The sequence below is a fragment of the Procambarus clarkii genome, chromosome 49 (assembly GCF_040958095.1).
Source record: "Procambarus clarkii isolate CNS0578487 chromosome 49, FALCON_Pclarkii_2.0, whole genome shotgun sequence".
In the NCBI taxonomy this organism is placed as follows: Eukaryota; Metazoa; Arthropoda; class Malacostraca; order Decapoda; family Cambaridae; genus Procambarus; species Procambarus clarkii.
Genome location: NC_091198.1, coordinates 17,677,306 through 17,689,295, shown reverse-complemented (window position 1 = coordinate 17,689,295; position 11,990 = coordinate 17,677,306). Strand labels below are relative to the sequence as shown.

At 40.3% G+C, this 11,990-nt stretch overlaps 1 protein-coding gene and 1 pseudogene across 1 annotated transcript in view; both read left to right on the top strand.

Annotated features, from left to right (window-relative positions):
- The first annotated feature begins 1,733 nt into the window (after nt 1-1,733).
- On the top strand, nt 1,734-11,966 carry LOC123763144 (putative leucine-rich repeat-containing protein DDB_G0290503; annotated as a pseudogene).
- LOC123763145 (SKA complex subunit 1-like) overlaps nt 1,738-11,990 on the top strand; it is a 30,289-nt gene continuing 20,036 nt past the window's right edge. Inside the window, exon 1 of the mRNA XM_069303052.1 lies at nt 1,738-1,849. The gene's annotated coding sequence lies outside the window, so the exon portion shown is untranslated. The remainder of the gene's footprint in view (nt 1,850-11,990) is intronic.

The following is an 11,990-nucleotide window of genomic DNA, read 5'->3' as shown; positions in this document are numbered from 1 at the left end:
TTGGCAAGGAGCGGTAGTGTACAGTGGCTGTTGGATCAATGGGATTCTTTAACGAATCATTACCAAATCGCTTCTTGCTCTTGTGATAAATATGTTGCAAGGTAACTATTCTCAATGTATTCTGATCCCACCAATAAACTATATTTCACTTTTCTCAAATCAATCATAAATTATTTTAAAAGGATGAATTGACTTTATCAAAAAGTTGAAACATATCAGTGTAGCCTTCACACTGTCTTAGACAACTGCACTCTTGGAATACTGAGAAGAATCGTGCATCCTGATCTTGCAAAGCTTGATGTTAATTTGGACAGCAATTCCATACATCTGCCCCTGGAGAAAGTTGACTTTGGTTACGACTTTTCAACACTTTTGGCAATTAACAGACAAAACAATTTTATAACCCAGGAAAAGTTTAAAAATATTCATGAAGCCATAATTTTTTAATGAAAGCTTGCAAATAGCTTCTTTCTCGTATTCTAAGTAATGACGAAACTTTCAAAAAGGTGAAACATCTGTCACCTATCATATGCCTTAGCCACACACGGCCACTATTTTTCAGAACTTAGTACTAGCTGACCAATCTAAGCTTAGTGAAATTGAAAGTCAGTGGCGCCTACTGTTAACCATTAACTGTTGCAACATTTGTGAGGGGCAAATTCCAACATCTGGATCGTCATTATGGACCAAGACATTAACTGTCAAGAACGCTGCTGGCGATCCCATACTGATTGACCTCGCTGAGTTTGCATTGAAAATGTACAGCTTACCAAGCAGTAATGGCCTGGTTGAACGAGTATTTCGACCCGTCCAACACAGAGTAACATTTGAGATACTGTACCAACGCTCAGTGCGCTCAACTCACACCAACGTATCACCTGTGTACTTCTGTATCTTCGACCAAATATATATATAGTATCTTAGTGTCTGTGTTTATTTGTCACCATACTTTACGTAACAATAGAACCGTTACAAAACTGAACTGAGAAATGGAACGGAACTTGAGCTTTTGACATCAAACTTGAGAATCAAAATATATCTTGAAGAAAACGGAACTTGTTGCTCATCATTTGAACAGTCCATGTCAATGCTTAAATATGAGTCTGCAATATACAAGACAGAGGTTGTGGATGCAAGTTCTTGATAATTTTCAACTGTGAAGACGTGGATAAGGACTCCACACCATTATGCTTCCTACAGTAAATATTGGTAAGTTATCCTATTATCATATTTTTTAAATATATATATGCAGAGATAATAGTAATAAAACAATCCAAATCGTGTAGTGTAGTCTATGTATCAAATTATATTACTTTGAAATCTGTATCAGTCACTAAACGAAAAATTGGGCTACTCTTATTAGAAATTCGCTACTTTTAGACCGTCAGCTGGACGGTAGAGCGACGGTCTTGCTTCATGCAGATCGGCGTTCAATCTCCGACCGTCCACAAGTGGTTGGACACCATTCCTTTCCTTCCCGTCCCATCCCAGATCCTTATCCTGACCCCTTCCAAGTGAGCCATAATGGCTTGGTGCTTTCCCTTGATAATTCCTTTCTGCCCGAAACGCTTTGCGTAATAGTGTCTTTACGCATTGTATGTACTAGCTCTATCTATAATCCATTAACTTTTGTATCTTACCTTGTATGTATGTACCTTACGTGAATAAAAATTTATTTATTTATTTATTTTCCTTCGCTACTCTGAGCACTTGGATGTGGCAACTGTGGAGCAGCCGGAGTCCGGGTGCCACTGAAAGAGACCAGGCGGCCAGCAGCTGGTCGTCGGCCCAGATTTGAACCTCCGGAGAAGACCGAGTTGTGTTGTCCCTGTTCTCTTAAACCTGGTAGGTGGGTATTGTTGTTAGTTTTGTACTGTGTGAGTGTGTCTGTGTGCTTATTGGGCTTACATCATGGTTGGTGCGTGTTACATAGGGTACTTGCATCATGGTTGGTGCGTGTTACATGGGGTACTTGCATCATGGTTGGTGTGTGTGTGTTAAAGGCTCGAGCCTTTACTTTTAAGTGCTTTTTTTAATAACTGTTGGTTAATGCAAGACTCAATTCTTGAAAGTATCATATATTTGCTTTGAAGTTTTTATGTCTACATTAATCTATCCCATTAATCCTATGGGCTAATCCTAATTCCACTAATCCTAATCCTACTAATCCTATCCCAGCAGTTCCCCTGGCACAGTGGTAACACACTCCCATGCATCGTGATTGATTTGGCCTGGATTCGTATCCTGGACGGGGAGGATTGACCAGGCGCCAATCCTTAAACTATCACTATTTTAACTGTAGCCTCTGTTTACCCAGACTGTACCTATGTAATGTATGGGTACCTGGTTGTTAAACAATTTGGCAGGTTGTAGTCTAGGGAAAATTAAGATTAAGGACGTGCCCGAAACGACGTGCACGTTAGTGGCTTTACAAGAATGTAAGAACTCCTGTATATAACGTGTATAAATAAAATCAAGTAAAATTAAAAAAATCCCTTAATAAGAATATTTTTTGTTACATTTCTGATATTTTGATTTTATTCATTTATTATGCAACCCATACCCATCCTGTAGGCAGTACTGGAAAAGGTTACAGAGGCTCTGGAACTGAATCCCAAAATTCATTTAGCTAAGCAAGTATTGTAATTCTTGTTAAACTAGTTGCACAGTGTAATGTGTATATATTAAGTCTTTTATAGCATAAGTGGTTCAAGAACTGTCCCATGACTGTCTTTAGGCTGAGCTATTTACATCTCTCTGGCCAGTTAGTTATTAATCAAGCCTGCATGTTATTAATCATAGGAGGCCTGGTCGACGACTGGGCCGCTGGGACGCTAAGCCCTGGAAGCACCTCAAGGCAAGGTAGCCCCCACACCTGTCGAAAGGATGGTAGCTGCGGAAGGTTTAGTACAGTGTGCATGTACTATCTACAATAAGTAAACGTTGGATATTTGGCAAAGATTTTCTGGTATTTCATTTTGAATGAAATGCAAATTTCCTGAACATTTGTAATAGTTATCCCTGAATTTTGAGATTTTTTTTTTTTAGTTTCAATCACATAGTGATGTAAGGTATGTGAATAATTCTGCATACAAAAGTTTACATTTAGTCAGATCTTTGTAAGCTGGTGGTGAAAACTCCCAGAGGTATTTGTAGCCAAGCTCAAGCCTAGCAGTAGTAATGTCTAGAAGTCTACTGACTTTATTGGATGAACCATTGATGTGTGGCTCTTCCTACATAATAGTATGTTAGATTGAATAACCAATGTGAATTTTAGTTTATCTCGGGTCTTCTAGATTTTGTTGCAGTTTTTGGTATATTACTGTCCTTGTTCTACTACTAACCATTTTTAGCAATATTTTTATTTTTAGCAATATTTTTGTTGCCTGTGATAAACCACATGTAGTGGGGAAAGAATAGTAGTTTTCTTGGGATACAGGTTACTTTGTACCCAAGACTGTTCACCAAGAGATTTTAAAACCTTCTTTACCAAACCCCAGCCAAACTGGGGTAAAGTCATACACAGGCATTTTGACGAAATCGCATGAATTGTTAGGTTAGAATGTATTACACTGTGTTCACTCCAAGCAACACCTGTTGGACATGTCACAAGTTGAGCCTGACTCCAAGCTGGGTTCGAGGAGAACTCCTAGAATCCTTTCCAGGTATGATCCAGGCTGTAAGGCTCGGGTTAGCTTAGGTTTGGTTGGTAAAGTTAAAGGTTTTAAAATCTGTTGGCAAACTGTTTTGTGTGCAGTAGGAGTTGTACTCACCCAGCCCAGGGTATACTCAACTTGTATGCAAGAAGGTTTACCAAAAGTAATTTTTCACTTGCTAAAACCATATACTGTACAGTGTATTCTTAGGTTAGGATATACAGTATTGGCATACGTGAGACTATTGGGCTTGGTTCAGTTCGGTTATGTTGGTTGGGTAAGGTTAGGTTTGATTGGGTACTTGCCCAACCAAACCTAACCCAACCCTAACCCTAATCCAACCCTAACCTAATTTCCCAACCCTAACCTAATCCAACCCTAACCTAATCCAACCCTAACCTGACCTTCCCAACCTGACCTAACCCAAACCAACCTAACCTTGCCCAAACTTTTATTTTTATTTATTTATTAATATATATTCAAGAAGGTACATTGGGTTGTGAGAGTACGTTACATTAGTATTTGAGAATTACATTCTTGCAATGCCACTAACAAACAAAGGGGCCTCGCAGCTGAGTGGCCAGCACCTGGGGGTCGTAGTCCTAAGGACCCAGATTCAATTTCCGGCTGAGGCAGAAACAAATGGGCAGAGTTTCTTTCACCATTTGGGGAGCATAACCAAGCAAATATTGCGTCAGCCAGAAAAATGATGGGATGGATTACAAGAACTTTGAAATCCAGGGAACCCATCACCATTGTACTCTTCAAATCACTTGTGTTGTCCCGTCTTGAGTACTGCTCAGTACTCGCTTCGCCCTTCAGAGCAGGAGAGATTGCTGAAATAGATGAAGTACAGAGAACATATACGGCACACATAGACACGATAAAGCACCTAAATTATTGGAATCGTCTCAAAGCTCTCCAGATGTACTCACTGGAAAGAAGACGAGAGAGATATAAAATAATATAAAGTACACATGGAAAATACTAGAAGGCCAGGTCCCAGCTAGATTCTGCAGGCACAAATACACAAAGGCACATACATACTTAACATTTCACAAAGACCTATCTTGAGGTTATCTTGAGATGATTTCAGGGCTTTAGTGTCCCCGCGGCCCGGTTCTCGATCAGGCCTCCACCCCCAGGAGGTTCTCGATCAGGCCTCCACCCCCAGGAACTAGCCCGTGACAGCTGATTAACACCCAGCTGTATGATCCAGGCTGTAAGGCTCAGGTTGGCTTACCTAACCAAACATTTTGGCCAGACCCACCTAAACCTGCCTAACCCTCAGTTTAGGTTGATTTGGGTAAGTTTAGGATGGTTTGGGTAAGGTTAGTTTGGTTTGGGTTAGGATAGGGTGGTTTGAATAAGCTGTCACGGACTGCTTCTTGGGGGTGGAGGCCTGGTCGAGGACCGGGCCGCGGGGACACTGAAGCCCCGAAATCATCTCAAGATAACCTCAAGATAGGAAGGCTAAGGGTTTGGGCAAGGCTAAGCTGGTTTGGACAAGATTGGGCTGGTCTGGGGAAGGTTGGGCTGGCCTGGGGCAAGGTTGGGCTGGCCTGGGGCAAGGTTGGGCTGGCCTGGGGCAAGGTTGGGCTGGCCTGGGGCAAGGTTGGGCTGGCCTGGGGCAAGGTTGGGCTGGCCTGGGGCAAGGTTGGGCTGGCCTGGGGCAAGGTTGGGCTGGCCTGGCCTGGGGCAAGGTTGGGCTGGCCTGGCCTGGGCAAGGTAGGGCTGGCCTGGCCTGGGCAAGGTAGGGCTGGCCTGGCCTGGGCAAGGTTGGGCTGGCCTGGCCTGGGGCAAGGTTGGGCTGGCCTGGGGCAAGGTTGGGCTGGGTTGGCCTGGGGCAAGGTTGGGCTGGGTTGGCCTGGGCAAGGCTGGGCTGGGTTGGCCTGGGCAAGGCTGGGCTGGTTTGGGCAAGGATGGGCTGGCCTGGGCAAGGATGGGTTGGGCTGGGCAAGGATGGGTTGGCCTGGTTTGGGCAAGGTTAGGCATTAACCTTAGGTAAGGTAAGGTAAGGTTAGGTTTGGATAAAAAGTCAGGCAGACTTCCAGAAGGGTCCTTTGGTTGTGGACACTTGGTTGGTTTGCTGGGGTACATTCATGTATTTTATCTGGTGGCGGCTTTATGCTGCTACCTTTGTACTGTCCGGTTACAAAGGTGGATTCATTATCAGTTGATCCGGTTTCCCTGATTCCCTATTCCAGGGCTCGTATTTCTCAGGTCGTATGCAATGTAATTGTCTAGCCAGCCTGTAGTCTACCCCTCATACCTATGATGTCCATAAGTATGTCACTCTGAAGGCAGTGTTTGCTAATGTCTTGACTGATATTCGGGCATGGGGATTTTGGAGGTTTAACAGGGTCTTGGTGGTCAGGAATCTTGTGAACCTCCCTGGTGCTCAGCAGCCTTGTGTTGCTTTAGGGTGTGTGTCACGGCCGATGATTTTGTCTTCGAATTGATACCTGCGGTGCTGCTTCCTCCCACGTAAGTGCTCTTTATTGTCCTCTGTGGGTTCAGGGAGCCAGCAGGGGCTCCCCTACCCCCAGTCCAGAAAACCAGCATTGAATGCAATGAAATGCCAATTTCTGGGAGAGTCTAAAGGCTCCCCAACTTGGGGAGTTCTCTTAGCAATTTTTGGGCTGCAATTTAGTTTTAATCACACTGTATTGTAGTCTATTTTGGTTCGCCTAACTTTCTGGGTGCTTCCCTGGTGGTGGCAATTATGATTGACTTTAAATACAGAAAATTGCACTAGTGTAATAAACATCAATGAGAAAATCCACTGGGGTTGTGAGGCAATGCAATGCGAAGGAAGGCATTGCCAGCCGCATACTGGTGCGGTGGTAGAGTATGCAGCTGGGAATACTGTTCCTTGATTGCGGGTTCGCATCACTTTGCAGCAGCACCTGGATTTTCTCATTGCAGTAACTTTACTTTTAAAGTTTTCATAGGTCATCTTTCCTTGTGCCTCTCTGAGGGGGTGGGGGGGTGTCAGCTCATGGTACCTGGTAGGCCAATAAAACTCCACCAATGATGGCACCTAGTAGTATGGCACTGATCAATGTATGATAGTTTTTGCCCAGAAATTGGCACTTCATTACATTCAACACTTTTTTTTTTATTCCAAATTTTTGGCAAATGATCATTCCTTCATATGCATAGTCAAAATGAAGAATTCGTAATACAGGTAACCTAAGTTTTTTTTTTATGACTACAGTCAGCCATGTGCTTTACGAAAACCTTTTTTTTCTTAAAATGCCTGTTATCCGATTTGAGTTCGGATAAAATGTTCAGATAAATAGTGAGGCAGGCAGTCTGAATAAAAATGTACAATAAAGATAGAACTAGTTTTCCCAGTGACCACACACAGAACCACTTGAGCAGCATTCATACACTAATAGGATGGCTCAGAAACTTTCAACTCTGTCCATGGCATTAGGTACATTAGAGTACATGGTGCAAGGCAGTCTGGTGAGGTTACCTCATCACCATTAATTTCCACTTCAGTCAACCCAACACTCATCCACCACCACCTTTTCTATTTAAATAACGATGCTCCATCGTAATTGAGTACCATCAATTAGTCTTCAAGTTAACAAGTGGATCAGAACGTCTCATATTGGTGAGTACAAACAAAACTTCGAATTTCTGCAACAAAATTGTCAATTTTTCTCCCCTAGCTTTTCAGGATGACAAACCACTTATCCGAACACAACAGGTTATCCATTCAATCTTGGTTCTGAGGGGTTCGGAAAACAGTTGACTGACTGACTGTATATTGAGACTGATAGAGGCTGTTTAAATCCTGGCCATCACTTACATCTGTACTTGGCAATAATTGTCATATAGTTATGACTTTGATATGGAAGTGTTCACCATTTTGATTGCTCCATTCTATTCCATGATGAATTTGTAATAAATTTATTTTATTGTTTAATAAATAACAAAAAAGTGGGATAATGGATTTGTACTTGTTTAAATGTGCTTCAGGATTATTTATGAAGATATTTCACTAGAATACTTTCCTGGTAAATCACAAATCTTTATATGCATTATAGTGGATGTAGTTTTTTTTTTGGGGGGGGGGGGATGTCTGGGGTCTGAGAACAAAATCTTTTATGGAGCGAGTCAGCCTTGCCTCATATAGCTCCTTCAAGCGAGGACACAACTTTACAGTATGATTCTTAACTATACAGTTGAGCAGTAATATAAGTGTATTTTCCTTGTTTTATACCTGTATATTAAAAAAATACATCACATAAATACCTCCTGTAGGTGTCAGGTTTCAATGAATCATGGTTGGTTCCATGTAGTTTTCCCGAATTGAGGTTGCACTTATTAATAATAATAATCTAATTTTCTCTTTCAGGTAATGGATAATCCAGGCCATAGCATATTTGGTGGGATGAGCTTACACTTAGAGGGTATTAGGACATCTGATCTAGATGGTGAAGAAGAGGAAGAACAAAATTTGAGAGAGGAGGAAGAGGAAAATAAGAGAAGGGAGGAAGAACTCAAAGAAAAGTTGGCTGGGGCTTTTGATGATCTTGAAGAGGATGAATCTTATGCAAATCAGATTAGCCATTATTCCACATCCTCTAATCAACTTCAAGGAAATTCCATTCAGGAGGAGGGATAGTTCAGAGAGACGCCCAGAAGTATCTTACGTTCATGACGATGTGAACAGCCAGAGAAGCTTTGAAAATTCTCACGGTAGTATAAACGAATATGATCATGTAGATCCTTATGCAAGTGAGGGGCTGCAGAACCAGTCTCTTGGGGATCATGCCACAATTCTTCCCACTGCTTTTAGCAGTAGCCAGAGGGGTGTTCCCACATGGGGCAATGACAGTCAAGATGATCCAAACCAGTATAACCCCTTTGTAGCCCATGAGACTGATGGAGACTTTCATATTTTATCAGAGTATCAACACCCACAAGAAGACAATTATGAAATTAATAGGAACATGGATTATAATGATGAAGGGCCATCATATGAAGCTACTGAAGCTTACAATGCAGATGATTACAAATCTAGCATTACTGAGAATGAGAGTGCTAAGGAAATACTAAGAAATCAATATAAGGACGTAGACACAGCATACGATCAGCTGAAACTTTTGTATGAAGCCAGGGGTAGAGAAATTGATAAACTAACGTCAGAATTTTCAAAGTTAAAGTTTGAAAGTAGTCGTAATACTCGGGTGTTACAGCATCAGCTCAATCTCCTAAAATCTGACAGTGAAAGCAAAGCTGCCAATATAAATCAACTTCAAATTCTCCTGACAAAAAAGGATGAAAGAATAAAAAACTTAATAAGTGATTTTAATGAAGTTCATGATAAATTTAAAAGTGCTCAAGATGAAAATAGCAAACTTCACTTTGAACTTGAAACAGCAGAATCTACTATTTCTAGTTTAGAATGCCAAATCTCTGAACTAAAAGCTGCTGACAGCCTCACGAGAAATCAGCAGATACATGACAATTTTGTTCGGAAACTTCAGCAGGGTAGTAAGGAAGAAAAGGACTTATTAATGACTAAACTGCAGGAAGCTCAGAGAGAAATTGAGACATATCAGCAAGAGATTAAAAGACTAAGAGATGAATTGAAGAATTTGAGAGCAACCTACGATGATGCACTTATACAAAAATCAGAGACTGTAACAAAACTTACTTTGACCATTGAAAATGTAAGAAAACAGTATGAAGATCTGCTGCAGGCTCACGATAGCAAGCAACTCTTAGAACTGCAGTTAAAAATTAAGGATCTTGAATCTAACAAACATCGTTTAGAGAGTAAAGTTTGCTCTCTAGAACAGGATTTGGCAAATTCCAAAGAGGAGCTTGAAGAATTTGACACGTCCATGAAGATAGCACTTTTTAGTAAAATAGCACCAGTAGAGGAGTCTCTGGAACAGTTAGGTATTAAAAGAAAACTGAACTATGATGACGCTCAGACTGAGGATACAAGAAAGGGTGACAAGTTAACTGAAACTCAGGACAAATTTAAATTACAAGATGAATTGAAAAAAAGTTTGTTAATTAATAAGGTTAAACGAGATAAAATAAGAACACTGAAGGAAGAGAACGCTCTCTCACAATTACTGGTTAGGAAAGCTGAAAGTGATCTTAAGGAATGCCCACATTGAAATAAATGAACTACGTGGAAACTTGATGAAGCTTAAGTTGGAGCATGCTGAATGCCAGCTACAGGATGGTAATAAGACGGCTGATAATAACAATAATGCAAAAGCTGTACAGGCTGAAAATATATCTCTTCGACAGGAATTAACTCTTTTACACAACTCTTATAGAAAATTAAAATACTCTTTAAAGGAGTTAAATGATCTGATTCCACCATTTGAAAAGTGACCTATCTAATATGAATTCAGAAAATGACTGTGTTACTTTAAATACTAAGTTTGACAAATGGCTACAGGAAGTAGAGTTGGGTAAGAATTTTATTACAGATACAGAGCAGTTCCAGAAAGCAATAGCTCAGGTTAGAGAAGATAACCATAAATTGTATGAAAGACAAGTTTTGTGGGAGAAGAGAATGAATGACATGCAAATCATATTAAAGGTTTCAGAAAAGATGATTGTCAGTGCGATTAATGATCAAGGAAGAGGTAATGAGTATAACCATGCTTGCAATACCCTTCAGAAGCTTCTGGAAGATCTACAACAACTAATGAAGAATGTACAAGAGGAAAATTCTGGTGTGTACAATGAGAATATGAACCTACTGGATCAACTGACCAATTGTCATTTGGAGTTGGAACACTTAAAAGAGAAGGTTGACAGTATCAAAGAGCAAAATAAGGTGCTGGAGGAAGAAATGACAGTTTTATCAAAGAAAAAGGATGAAGAAAGAATTCTTGCATTAGAAGATTGTCAAAGTACATACTTGAGGTTTCATGAACAGGCAGTTCGTGAACTAGAGATGAAAATTAAAACGCAATATGAAAGTATTGCACAAAACCTGAAAGGTGAAATTAGCAGACTTTCAGATGAATTGAATAATACAAAGGAGTTGTATATCAAGGTGTGTCAGGAAAAAGATGGGCTTGAGCTTGAACTTGAAAAGGCAGAGGCAGAAAAATCTGTAGTCAAGAGATCAGGGTGGTGACTCGGACAAACTGAAATCGAAAGATAAGGTTGTGGAGACCCCTGATTCCCATGTTACAGACAATTCTGGAAAATGGTACAGAAAACAACCTTTCACTATGTATAAGAAGACAATAGAAGATCTTGAAACAGAATTGGCAAATTTGAAGGAACGATACAGTGAAGACAACAAAAAGATGGTAATAGAGAAAGAAAATCTAAATATGAAATACAAAAAGCAAGTAGAAGAAATACAAACTATCAGGCAGGAGTCACACAAGTCTGTGGAAGATTTACAGAAAAAATGTTTAGAATTAGAGAAGTGTAATGTTAACTTGGAAGACAAATGTAGAAGACTAGAGGAAGAAATATTGATGATGAAGGAAAATAACAGGGCAGAAGTTGATCCAAGACAGCCTGAGGGTTGGCGCCTTATATTAGAGAGACAGCAAAAGCGGGTAGATGAAGAAAAGGAAGAAATGAAAAGACAGTACGAGACCCTCATACAAGACCTACAAAACAAATATGCCAAGGCTGAAAGTTCAAAGTTATTAGAAAAGAAAGTGAAAGAACAGGAGGAAGAAATTAAAATTCTAGAAAATAAAGTGAAAGATCAAGAAAAGAATTTAAAGACAATTAGTAATGAACTGGAGAGAATGAAGGAAAGGGAAAAGGAGGAAAAAGAAAATGAGTGTGTGTTTGAGCAGGAGATACACAGGTTAACAGACATGGTGCAAAACCTGGAGAGCGAGTTGAAAGAAAAGCAAGAGGAAAATGAAAAGGCAAAAGTTGCACGCACACAGTTCGTACAAGATCTACAGGATGAATTGGAAACATTAAGGAAAAAACTGCTGCAAGCTGAAGAGGAAGTTGGTACATTGAGGCAGATTCAAGACAAATATAAATCACTAAAACAAAGGGTTACAAAGTATCATTCAGCAACAAAGCAGGAAAATTCTTACTACAAAGAGGAAATGGATCGACTTGCCAGAGAATATGCGTCTGCCAAGCAAACATTGCTGGACCGTGTCAGGGTGTACATTGAGGAAATTAAGCTAAAATGCATATTCTGCATAGACTCTATAATATCTTCCCTTAGAGGCCTAGAAAATATGCATTATTCATTAGATGCCACTCTCTTAGAATTAGAGGAGTTGGCCAAGGAACTTAAGGATTTTACTCTACAGTTAAAGTGAGATTGCATTTGGAAATTGCTCTGTAGTT